Source organism: Chrysochloris asiatica, unplaced genomic scaffold (assembly GCF_000296735.1).
Source record: "Chrysochloris asiatica unplaced genomic scaffold, ChrAsi1.0 scaffold00024, whole genome shotgun sequence".
NCBI lineage: Eukaryota > Metazoa > Chordata > Mammalia > Afrosoricida > Chrysochloridae > Chrysochloris > Chrysochloris asiatica.
In genome coordinates this window covers 12,717,544-12,730,181 of record NW_006408542.1, presented here as the reverse complement: position 1 = coordinate 12,730,181, position 12,638 = coordinate 12,717,544, and the positions used below count along the sequence as shown (strand labels likewise).

Sequence of the window (12,638 nt, the reverse complement as noted above, 5' to 3'; positions counted from 1 at the left end):
ACAATGTATTGCATTAGGCAAATCTGCTGCACAAGACCTTTTTACAGTGTTGACGAGCAAAGATGTCAGCTTGAGGACTAAGGTGTGCCTGACCCAAGGCATGGTATTTTCAATAACCTCATATGCATGTGAAAGCTGGACATTGAATAAGGAGGACTGCAGAAGAATTGATGCTTTTGAGTTATGGTGTTGGAGGAGAATATTGAAAGTGCCAAAAGAACAAACAGATCAGTGTTGGTAGTACAGTCACAGTGCTCCTGGGAAGCCAGGATGGCCAAACTTGGTGTTTCATACTTCGGACATATTGTCAGGAGGGACCAGTAGCTGAAAAAGGATATTATGTGTGGTAAGGTGGAGGGTCAAAGAAAAAGAGGAAGACCCCCAGTGAGAAGGATTGGCAAAGTTGCAGCATCAATGGACTCAAGCTTGGCAACAAAAGTGAAGTTGGCCCAGGATCGGGCAGTGTTTCGTTCTGCTGTGTATAGGTCGCTATGAGTCATTACCAACTCGATGGCACCTAACAACAAAATCAATAACACAAGAATAGATGTGACATAATGAACACTAATTACTGAAGGCATGACAAGTTGTGGGATGACATCAAGGACATCACACATGAAGAAAGCAAAAAGTCATTAAAAACACAGGAAAGAAGGAAAAGACCAAAATGGATGTCAGAGAGACTGAAATTGGCTGTTGAATTTAGAATATCTAAAGTGAAATAAAGAAAGAGCTAAACAGATTTCAGAGGGCAGCTTGAAGTAAAAGTATTACTAAAAAATGTGCAAAGATATACTTAGAAAACCAAAAGGGAAGAGAACCCACTCAAGCTGAAAGAACTGAAGAGAATATTCAAGTCTTGAATTATTTGAAACTTCATTTCTAGCCATAGTCTGTAACTTCCACTAAATGACTGATGGTTGATCTCAGCAAAAGGAAGTCTTTGACAACTTCAATCTTTTCTCCATTTATATGGATGTCATTTATTGGTCTAGAGGCCAAGATTTTTGTTTTCTTTATATTGAGGTGCAACCCATACTGAAAGCTGTGGTCTTTGGTCTTCATCAATAAGTAATTTAATATGGGTTTGCAAATTTGATACCCTTGCATACAAATATTTTAAGCAAGATTAAATTGGTTATCCGAAGACTCTGGAACTATTTTCTTTAAAAAAAAAAAAAAAGACATAAGAGAGACTGATTTTTATTTCAGGAGATATTGGTCTAAATGCTGTTTTGAATTCTATACATGTTCTTGAATGCATGATATTTTTACAGATTCATAGAGCCTCCTGGATCTGGATATATGGGATATAATTCTTCAATTAACTGAAATATAAGCAGAAAGTACAGAAGGTGTTTTTTGTTTTGTTTTGTTTTAGCCACAAAGTTATTGTCATTTAATCAGTTGATTTAATCAGACAGAAACCCTCCTGATTAATTTTCCTCTTGTTCACATGGGTCTATTGATAAGGGAGATAGGATTTTATGATTCAATTGAGAGTAATTGTTTTTAGGTCTAATGGCAATTGTCACACTGTAAATGGAGAAGAGGTGTAACTAAATGGGGGGGAACAGTTAATCTGTCACTTCAGGTACGAGGATCCTAGGATTATGAAAAGGGAAGAGTATGAGGGGAGCTAGAGATCCTAACTAGAAAAGCCATGACAGAACAACAGTGGATTCGAGGTCCATGGACTGAGAAAGGCAATGTGCCTGTGGGCAGGAGGCTGGTTTGCAAACTGTGCCCTTTGGACATTTAAACGAATATATTTAGAATGTGGTATGTGTACATCCCCAGAAAAAGATAACAGAGGTAAATGCTGTTGACTAGGGGTGCATGGAAAGGAGCTCTGGTAGTGCAGTGGTTATTAATTAGGCTGCGAACCGCAAGGTCAGCAGTTCAAAACTACCAGCTGTTTCATGGGAGAAAGATGAAGCTTTCTGCTCCCGTAAAGATTTACAGCCTTGGAAACCCTACACAGGGTTGCTATGAGCAGGAACCAGCTCCACGGCACATAACCACAACAACAACAACATACTTACAATGTGGTATGTGTATCCCCCCGGAAAAAGGTAATAGAGGTAAATGCTGTTGGCTAGGGGTGCATGGAAAGGAGCTCTGGTAGTGTAGTGGATACAAATCGGGCTGTGAACCTCAAGGTCAGCAGTTCAAAACTACCAGCTGCTCCGTGGGAAAAAGATGAGGCTTTCTGCTCTTGTAAAGATCAACAGCCTCGGAAACTCCTGTAGAGGGTCACTATGAGTCGGAACCGACTCCACAGCACATCATAACAACAACAAGTGGTGCATGGAAGGTACTGTAATCATTATTACAATGTTTTGCTGAATGTAAAACCGGAGATCTGGCCTGTAAGACTTCACTCACTCAATACATAATAAAAGCTTTAAAAAAAAATTAAAAGTTTACATATTACCAGTTTCCCAAGCCAAAGAAAGACTTATGCATATTACTTCTTTGGTCAAATAATTTGGGCACTTGAATAAAGTTACATACATAAAAACAACAACAAAACAGAAGTACACTACGCTACTGAGTTATACAGGGAAATAAATTTTCTAATAAACCTGCACGTAATCTCTTAACCTAAACTTCAAAAAGAGTAAGTATCGCACAAAAAGAAAAAAGTGTCACAAAAAATTTGTCTTTGGTTATCAGTGAACACTTTTATTTTAATGTGCCTTATAAATCAAAGGTTAATTGGAAATTTAATATATCCTTGTCAGGAAAAAATTAATCCCAAAATTTAAAAGTGAAATACATGTTAATAAATTTAATTTTAAAAAAGATAAACTCCCCCACATGATGGTAACTGCAATAGTTCTGGGAAGGGAAATGTATAGTTATCAATAGAGAGACATCCTTTTTGCCTTTTATCATATCAACTGTTTTTCTAGAATGCTATCATACAACCAGGAGTCCTGTTGTAGCGCTGTGGACTAATGTGCTGGACTGCAAAGTCAGTTTGAACCATGAAGTAGGTAATTCAAGCTCACCAGCCACTCCATGGAAACCCTATACAGAGTTGCTTTGGGTCGGAACTGACTCGAAAGCACTTAAAAACAGCAACATGATACAACCCTTTCTTGCAAGAAAATAAGCACATCCAAAACAATTTTTTTAAAATTCATTACATTACACAAATACATGTACACGTTAATTGGATAAATAACCCAAAACAGTAACAACAAAGGAATCTTACTTCTATGTCAGCAGTTTATTGATAGATATGCTAAATGTTTTTCTAGCTGACTTAATAGGGGGAAATTTACTAATTTGGCTTTCATTTGTTTTAAAGGGAAAAAAATAATCACATAATTATATGAGTTCCTATAATGAGATAACTCAACAGAGAGGCTATTTAACAAGAACTGAGAAAAATCAAAAGAATTTTCAGGTATATCAACAATCAACGAATTAGTAGAAAATGATCCAATGGAAGAGGTTGAGAATTTTTAGACCTTTGTTCCTGAGAGACACTGGTCTGTAATTTTCCTTCCTCATAATGCCTTTGTTGGAGCTCTGGTACAGTAGTAAGTTATGAGTTGGGCACCTAACTGCAAGGTCAGCAGTTCAAAGCTACCAGCCACTCCATGGTTCAGGATGTGGTCTATCTTGATGAATATCCCATGTGAACTTGAGAAGAATAAGTCTTCTACTGTTGCTTGATAACTTATTCTATAAAGGTCAATTAGATCGATTGGTGGTGCTGTTCAATTCAACTATACAGTTACTGATTTTGTGCATGCTGAATATGTCAATTACTAATACAGGGCTGTTTAAGTCTCCAAATCTAATAGTACCCATCATCTCCAAGTCATAGCAACCCTGTTTAAATAGGGTTTCCACAGCTGTAAATCTTTACAGGCACAGAACGTCTCATCTTTCTCCTTGGGAGTGGTTGGTGTGTTGGACCTGCCAACTTTGCATTTAGTATTCCAGTGTTTATCCTACAGGCACCACCATGGATCCTTTATAATAATAGTGGTGCTTAAGTGCCGTGGAGTCAGTTCCAACTCATAGTGTCCCTGTACAGGGTTTCCGAGGCTGTAAATCTTTACAGGAGCAGAAAGCCTCATCTTTCTCCCATGGAACAGCTGGTAGTTTCACACTGCTGACCTTGAAGTTCGCAGTCCGATTTGTAATTACTACGCTACCAGAGCTCCTGATAATAATAGTAGATACTGATATTCCACTGTTATTCAGGACTGTTAGGCCTTATTGGACACTTGACCTCTTTTATCATCATGCAATGTCTCCACTGGCCCATTAATTTTCCTTTCCATGAAATCTGCTTAGTCTGAAATTAACATAACTACTTTTGATTAGTGTTAACAGAATATATTTTCCTTTTGATTAGTGTTAACAGAATACATTTTTGTTTTGATTAGTGTTTACAGAATACATTTCTCTCCATCTCTATAGTGACATCTTGCATTGGGTAAATCTGCTGCACAAGACCTCTTTAAAGTGTTGAAGAGCAAAGATGTCAATTTGGGGACTAAGGTGCTCCTGATACAAGCCATGGAATTTTCAATAACCTCATATGCATGTGAAAGATGGACAAGGAATAAGAAAAACCACAGAATAATTGATGCATTTGAGTTATGGTGTTACAAGAGAATACTGAAAGTATCATAGATTGCCAAAAGATCTGTGTTGGAAGAAGTACAGAATGCTCCTTGGAAGGCAGGATGGCCAAACTTCGTCTCTCATACTTTAAACATATTATCAGGTGGGGCCAGTCACTGGAGAAGGATATTGTGTTTAATAAAGTGGAGGATAGGAGAAAAAGAGGAAGATCCTCAATGAAATGGATTGGCACAGGAGCGGCAGTGATGAGCTCAGGTTTAGCAACGATTTTAAGGTTGGCCCAGGACCGGGCAGTATTTCATTTTGTTGTGCATAGGGGTCATTAGGGTCAATACCGACTTGATGGCACCAAACAACAGTAGCATAGCTTTAATCTATTTATGTCTTTATAGTTAAAATAGGTTTCTTGTAAGGTAACATATACTTGGATCTTGCTTTCTTTTATACACTGTGATAGTATTAACATACTTACAAAGTTTGTATTTAACGTGGTTACTGATCCCACTGGAATAATATCTACTATATTTGCACTAGACTCCTAGTATGGCACTGTAGGATCCACACTGGTCTACGAGCCATGAGGTCAGCAGTTCAAATCCACCAGCTGCTCCTTGGAAACCCTATTTACAGGATAGTGATGAGTCAGAACCAACTTGATGGCATTTAACAATTTGTACTGGACTGCAACCATAAGGTCAGCAGTTGTTTCCTGGAAACACTATACAGGGTCCCTATGAGTCATTAAAAAAAAAAACTCGTGGCAATTAACAACCACAACAACGTATTTGCAACTATTTTGTATTCATTTCCCTTGATGGGGTTTTTTTGTTTGTCTCTTTCTTTCTCATTTTTTCCTCCACTTTGCATTATTCTCTTGCATTTTCTGTTTTTTATTGAGCTTTTCGTATGATTTCATTTTCTCTATTCTTTAAACATATCAACTGAATTTCTTCTTTCAAAAAGTTTCAGCGGCTGCCCTAGAGTTTGCAACACTTCTACCACTAATCAAAACTTACTTTCAAACAATAATACACCACTTTACAGGTAGAGCAGGTGTCTTGTTAACAAGTATTCCCAATGTCTCCACCATGTCTCTTACAACATTACTGTTATACATCTCACTTACCTATAGATATAATAATTCACTATATTATCTGTATTTTCCTCATAAGATCAGTAAAAGTTATTTAACTGGGAGTCTACTGGTGACTAATGAGGCTTAATCATGTGTACTGGGGAGATGTACTTTAAAAAGGTCAAAGAATTTAAACAAAAATTGAAGTAACTTGCTGCCAGTAAACCTGCCTTGCAAGAAATATTAGAAGTTCTTCAGTGAGATGGAAAATGGTATGTAGACCCTTAGTTCTACATAAGGGAAAAAATGTGGTTGAAAAGAAATAAAGGTAAAATAAAATTTCTTATTTTTCTAATTCTTAACTGATAAAACAGCTCAAAGTACAATATTTGTGATCATGCATATGTGAACTATAACAAACGTTCTGAAAGATAATCTGTAATAGCTATTAGAAGTAGGAAAAAAATATACGTACATATATACTAACTGACCCAGAACAGTATGTTGTTGTTAAGTGTCGTCAAGTCCTTTCTGACTCATAGTGACTCTGTCTAGAATGTCCAAGGAGTACCTGGTAAATCTGAACCACTGACCTTGCAGTACAATGTATTAACCTGCAGCACCATACAAGGACTCCTGAATTGTATGTGTTGGTGTTGCTGATAAGTGTCACTGAGTCCATTCCAATTCATAGCAATCTTACATAGGGTTTTCAAGGAGTGGCTGGTGAGTTTGAACAACCCACCTTGTGGCTCAAACCAACCTTGTAGTACAGTGCGTTATCCCACAGTGCCACACCTATGTACAAGGAGGAAAACTGATTATGAACCAACAATATGGACTATGAACCAAAACATGACCACATGAATGAAGTATGGCAGCTACTGTACACTGGAAAATAATCTATTAGATCTCATATCAATGTGAAAGACTATCCATAAAGGGCAATTAAGTTAAATTAAAAAAACAAAACAAAAAAAAACAGCTAGCTTTCAGTACACAAGAAAATGTGTATCTAGTGCATACACAATATACTGTATGCTTCGGTTTTGAACATGAGTGTACATGTACAAAGTTGTTGGCGTTTTTCTTAACAGGGACATTTAGTAAATATTTTAGGCTTTGCAGGCTTCTGTCCCAACTATTCAACTCTGATACTGTAGCACAAAAGCAACCATAGACAATAATGCCTATAAAAATAAAACTTTACTTATGAACACTGAAATGAAAAGTTCAGGCAATTCATATAATTTTCCTGTATCACGAACTATCACCCTTTTGATTTTTTCCCCAAACATTACAAAATAAAAACATTCTGAGTTTAAAGGCTATACAAAAGCAGTGAATATGGCCAAAGGGCTATAGTTTGTCAATTCTAATGTAGACGGATACAAACTAAACTGTTAACAAGGGCTTGAAGGTAAATTTCTGGATTTTCATTCGCTAGATAAACAGTCAGAAAAAAAGAATTGAAAAAACTGAAGAAAAATTTATGTGGGACACTATCAAGAAGAACAACTTACATGTGACTAGAATTCCCAAAGAGCATGAGACTTTAAAAGACAAAACAGAATATTGCCCAAAAATTGTTGGAAGAAAAGCTCTATAACATCATGAAAGGCAAGTAGATAGTCATTCAATAAATTACATGAACTCCAAATAGTATAGACCATTAAAAAAAAAATCACTAAGACATACTATAAGCAAATTTTCAAAATCAAAGATTAGGTAAAAATCCTGAGAGCAGCTCAGGAAAAACGAAAACTTAACTACAATGGAGAATTAATAAGACTAAGCTCTGATTTCTCAGCAGAAATCAAGCAGGCAAGAAGAGATGACATGTATAAAACTTGGGGGTGGGGAGGGCCTAAAAACATTTGCCAACCAAAAATCATATACAAAACAAAACCATCCTTTCAAATGTGATTATGATGGTAAAATCAGATCTTTATTTTTGGGGGTAGGAGGTAGGTAGAAGTAAGGAGTGAGGGTTAGGGTTGGGACTTTGACTAGATTTTTCTTCAAGCTCAGTAATTTGGCTTTCCTTTGATTCGATTCTTTTTCTTGGCCCTTTCAGTGTATTATCGATTTCTGAAGTCTTAGCCGTTAATCTTCTAGCTTTCTAATTGCTGTTTTTGCATGGTTCCCATTATTTTCAATTAAAAATCAGTCTGTTTCCTGATTTTTTCCCATAGTTTTATCTATGTCTTCTTTGATTTCACCTGTAGTTTTTTTCACTTTCTCACAATTTGTTGAAGTTGCCTGGCATTCTTTCAAATTCCTTATCAGGTAGTTCTGATATCACTGCTCTTGTTATATTTCCTGACTCTGTATTTTGGTCACTTATTTGAGGTATTCTGCCTTGTTTCTTTGTGTATGTTGAAATTGTCTGTTTTCTACGAGACGTTCTTTTATCGTAGTTATATTTAGTTGATAAGTGTTTGTGGATGTATTCTCAGGCACTCACCACCTGTCTCCTGGTAGATGTTACAGAGATGGGAAGTATTAATGCAATTAATTCTCTGTTCAAACCCACCAACTGCTCCTCAGAAACCTATATACATGGTTGCTATGAGTAGGAACCAACCTGATGACACCAACAACTACTAGCTAATATCCAAAACTTAATTACAGTTTCAGTAAAGCATCTTTAATATTTAAAGGAGCATCCATGTACACCTAGTATGGAATTTTACTCTTGGAATATGAACCAGGTATGAAAAGCTGGCCTTAAAGTAAATATGATGAAGGAAAATTAATTCTCCTTTCCTTAACTCTTCTATTCTCCACAGAGTGACTCAAGAGGATCCTTCCACATGAAAGATCCAAACAGTAATTCTGCAGTATCATCAACCTAAAATGTCCTACAGCCCACTTTTCAGAGGGCTATGCAATCTTAGAAGACTACCCTGGATCTGATTCACACCCATAAATCATCTCAAGATCAATGTAAAATGCTAGAGATTTCCAAAAATGATACAATCAGAGTCAAGATCAAATTGCTATGTCAACCCCAAAGTAAATCAACATATTCAAAAGTCAGATAAAATCCAAACCATTTATCTGTTGATGGATGGGTGAGATACATGAGCACATACTTTCTCTAAAGAAAGTCTGCACGAGCAATCGAGCTATACAGTTCAAATTACCTAACTATTCGGTGAAGTAAGTTGACCAAATGTATCTAGAAGCATATTTTAAGAATTCCGGGAAGCAACTTTAAGATGAGTAGAAAGAAGTGGTTGAATTATATTATGTAAATAACCTAATTCAAGCACAATGAAGTTTAAAAGAAAAATGTTAGATTTCAAGTATCAGAAGTTACTAAGAGGAGGCTTGATTGTGGCTAGGGTGGAGGTGCAGTGAGATTCACCGTCAGCAATACCACAAAATACCAGGCAAAGCAGATTCAAGGCAGAGCTCTAAAGCTCAGAACCACATAGGTAGGAATATTTTAAAAGTTTAAATGAAGGCTTACAGCTACTGGAACTTGTAGCAAAAGTAAGAAATCATGTACTTTTTGAATCTTGATGGCCCCCTGCAAAGAATTTAGGCAAGACCAAATGGCAAGACCAAGCAGGGGAACACACCACGGAAAACCGCTGCGGGAACCTCGGAGGAAAGATGGACAATACAATTGGTCAGTTTTGCTTTGTTCTAATTTTCTTTTCTTTCTTTCTTTTTTTTTTTTTTTGGTATCTGTTCATCATCGTTGTACCCTCCCCCCCTGCCCCCACCACTGTTTGCACACCTCCATTCTGGTGACTAGAAGGGGTGCCTGAGTGAGTGGACACTCCCTGCCCTCACCCCTGGTGGGTTCTTCTGTCACGCATGTGCACAGATACTCTCAGCCTAAGAGTTGGCCCTGAACTATTTTTGTTTTGTTTTGTTTTTTAATATGGCAAAGGCCAGAAAACAGGGGGTGTGGCGAGGGAGAGAGAGTTTAAAAACCAAACAGGCCGAAAATTAAATTAAATCCTGAGGTACAGCATAACAGCCAACAGTGGCATCTTAAAATCACTCAGCCAGCGTTGAAGGCAAGAAGCTGAAAGAGGACATTGAAGTCATACTGATATTAGGCTACAGATTTTTTTTTCTTCTGCTTCTCTCCCTGTTGTCCCTTTTCTGCAATTATAGACTACAGTATCCAGTCTAACTGTTTTTGCTGTTGCTGTATTGGTGTTCTGTTTTGTTTCTTTTTTTTTTTTTCCTGATGCTGTTTTGCTGTTTTATGCTCCCCCTTCTACCTTTGGGGGACTCTTTCTCTATATATATTATCCAAGAAAAGACAGCAACTGCTGCCATATAGTCAAGCTACAATCACACTCTATAAAACTCCAAAATCCAGGCAAGAACCAATACTAATTGCTATATACCAGGGAGGCAAACAACACCCGTGAAAGTCACTCCGAGATAAGCAATACGAAGACTGAAAAGAGAAGGCCACATCCTGATCACATCTACCTGGAGGCAATCAGAAAGCATAAAAAATATCAAAACACAAACTCAATTAAGTATTACAGCCACAGATACACACTAAACATGTCCAAGAAGCAAAAGCAGATGAGCATATCAGCACATGTCCAGACACAAAATAAAATATCCAAGAAAAATGACCTAGTGGCAGACCTGGAATACATTCTGAAATGCTTGAGAAGAAATTCAGAAAAATGATTTAAATGTTTCAAAACACTTTACAATGGAGTTGAGAAAAATAAGGAAGTCAGGAAGGTACTACAGGAATAAGATAGATACAGCACTGAAACAATTAAAAATCTACAGAAAAAAGTCCAAACAATCAATAATAGAATATGAGAAATAGACAATACACTGCAAGGGCAAGGGACAATACAATGAAAGGGCAAGAAGAGATGGAAGGTACAATCAATGAGCTGGAAGACAAATCTCTCAATACCACTAAGAAAGAAGAGCAAAAAGAAAAAAGGATAAAAAAAATCTGAAGAAGGTCTAAGATTCATGTTGGACAACATGAAGAGGAATAACATAAAAATTATTGGCATTCCAGAACAAGAAGAATCACACAAGTCCACAGAGGAAACAGCTGAAGAATTGCTTGAAGAAAATTTCTCTAACATTTGAAAAGTGAAAATATGAACATTCAAGAAGCTCAATGAACCCCAGGAGGACTAGACCCCACGAGAAAATCATTGAGACATATCACAATCAAGCTCTCCAAAATCAAAGATAAGGAGACACTCCTGAAAGCAGCTAGGGAAAGCAGAGGTGTTGCATACAAATGCAAGCAAGTCAGATTAGGCTCGGATCTCTCAGCACAGACCATGGAAGCAAGAAGGCAATGGGGAGACATGTACAGATCCCTGAAAGAAAAAGACTGCCAACCAAGAATCCTTTATCCAGCAAAGCTATCAGTCAAATACGACAGTGTAATCAAAGCATTCCAGGATAAACAGAAACTAAAGGATTTTGCCAAAGCCAACCCTGCACAACAAAACATCCTGAAGGCAGTTCTGTGGACTAAGAACCAACAAGAACAGACAACAACCATAGACTGACATACATGGCAGCACCTCCCAGAACTAAATCTAAAGAAGGAAGAGTCGAGAACAGAACAAAACTATAAGAACAAACTCAGAGAATCTAGGAGGTCAATATATGATCAAATCAATTACAATGTAAAAGAAGGTAAACCCGTAACAGCAGAGATCCAGATGGTGAGAAAGTCAGGTAGATTACAGGATAAAATAGACTGCACTAAAAGGAGGGAAAAGTTAATGGACTATAAGGTAACCTCAAAGAAAAGTAACACTTCACAACATACCAAGAAAATGAAAATCCAAGAACATGGAAACATTAAAACTATGAAGATACTCACTAGAAAGAACACAAAATGCATGAATTCAGCAAAGGAAGACACACAGAACAAAGAAAGCAGCAACACCACACACACACACACACACACAAAAAAAACAAAACAAAACAAAAAAAAAACCCAACAACCATATTGGCAGCAATTAATCCATACCTGTGTGTGGTGTTGTGGGTTAATGCGCCAGACTGCAAAGCCGTTTGAACTGCAAGGTCAGCAGTTCAAATTCACCAGCTGCTCCTAGGAAACCCTACACAAGTTCGCTATGGGCCAGAACCAACTGGACAGCACTTCACAACAACAACAACTTTGATAATTACACTGAATGTACACATATTAAATGCACCAGTTAAGAGATGGAGGGTGGCAGAATGGATAAGAAAACAAGATCCTTCAATATGCTGTCTGCAAGAGACAAATTTCACACACAGAGACAAAAACAGATTAAAAGTCAAAGGATGGAAAAAAAACATACCAAGCTAATTGCAATCAAACACAAACAGGAGTGACAGTACTAATATCTGATAAAACAAATATTAAGGCAAAACCAGCATAATAGATAAAGATGGACATTCTCCCATGATTAAAGGGACAGACAATTGAACAAGATGACATAACCATAATAAATATCTATGCTCCCCATGAAAGAGCTCCAAAATATATAAAGCAAACTCTAATAGATTTGAAAGGAGCTCTGGTAGCGTAGTGGTTAGGAATCAGGCTATGAACCTCAAGGTCAGCAGTTCGAAACTACCAGCTGTTCCACAGGAGAAAGATGAGGCTTTCTGCTCTCGTGAAGATTTACAGCCTCAGAAACCCTGTGCAGGGTCGCTATGAGTCGGAATCAACTCCATGGCACATAACATCAACAACATAGATTTAAAGAAAGAAATAGAAGAATCTATAATAATAGAGGATGATTTTAATAAACCTCTTTCAAAAATGGATAGAACAGAGAACAAACAAGATGGCAGATCGGGTGGACGTATAGCAGAGAGCTCCGCCAACAACAAGACAGAATACCCGACCAAGCAGGCTCAGGGGATGGTCCCAGAACTCTGAACCACATATAAAGGAATACTTAGAAGGTTGGAAGGCTCA

The 12,638-nt window shown here is 37.4% G+C and overlaps 1 protein-coding gene across 1 annotated transcript in view; it reads right to left on the bottom strand.

Moving 5' to 3' along the window:
* The window catches only part of EML4 (echinoderm microtubule associated protein like 4), a 241,702-nt gene that overhangs the window by 164,267 nt on the left and 64,797 nt on the right, over nt 1-12,638 (bottom strand). The gene's annotated exons all lie outside the window — the stretch shown is intronic.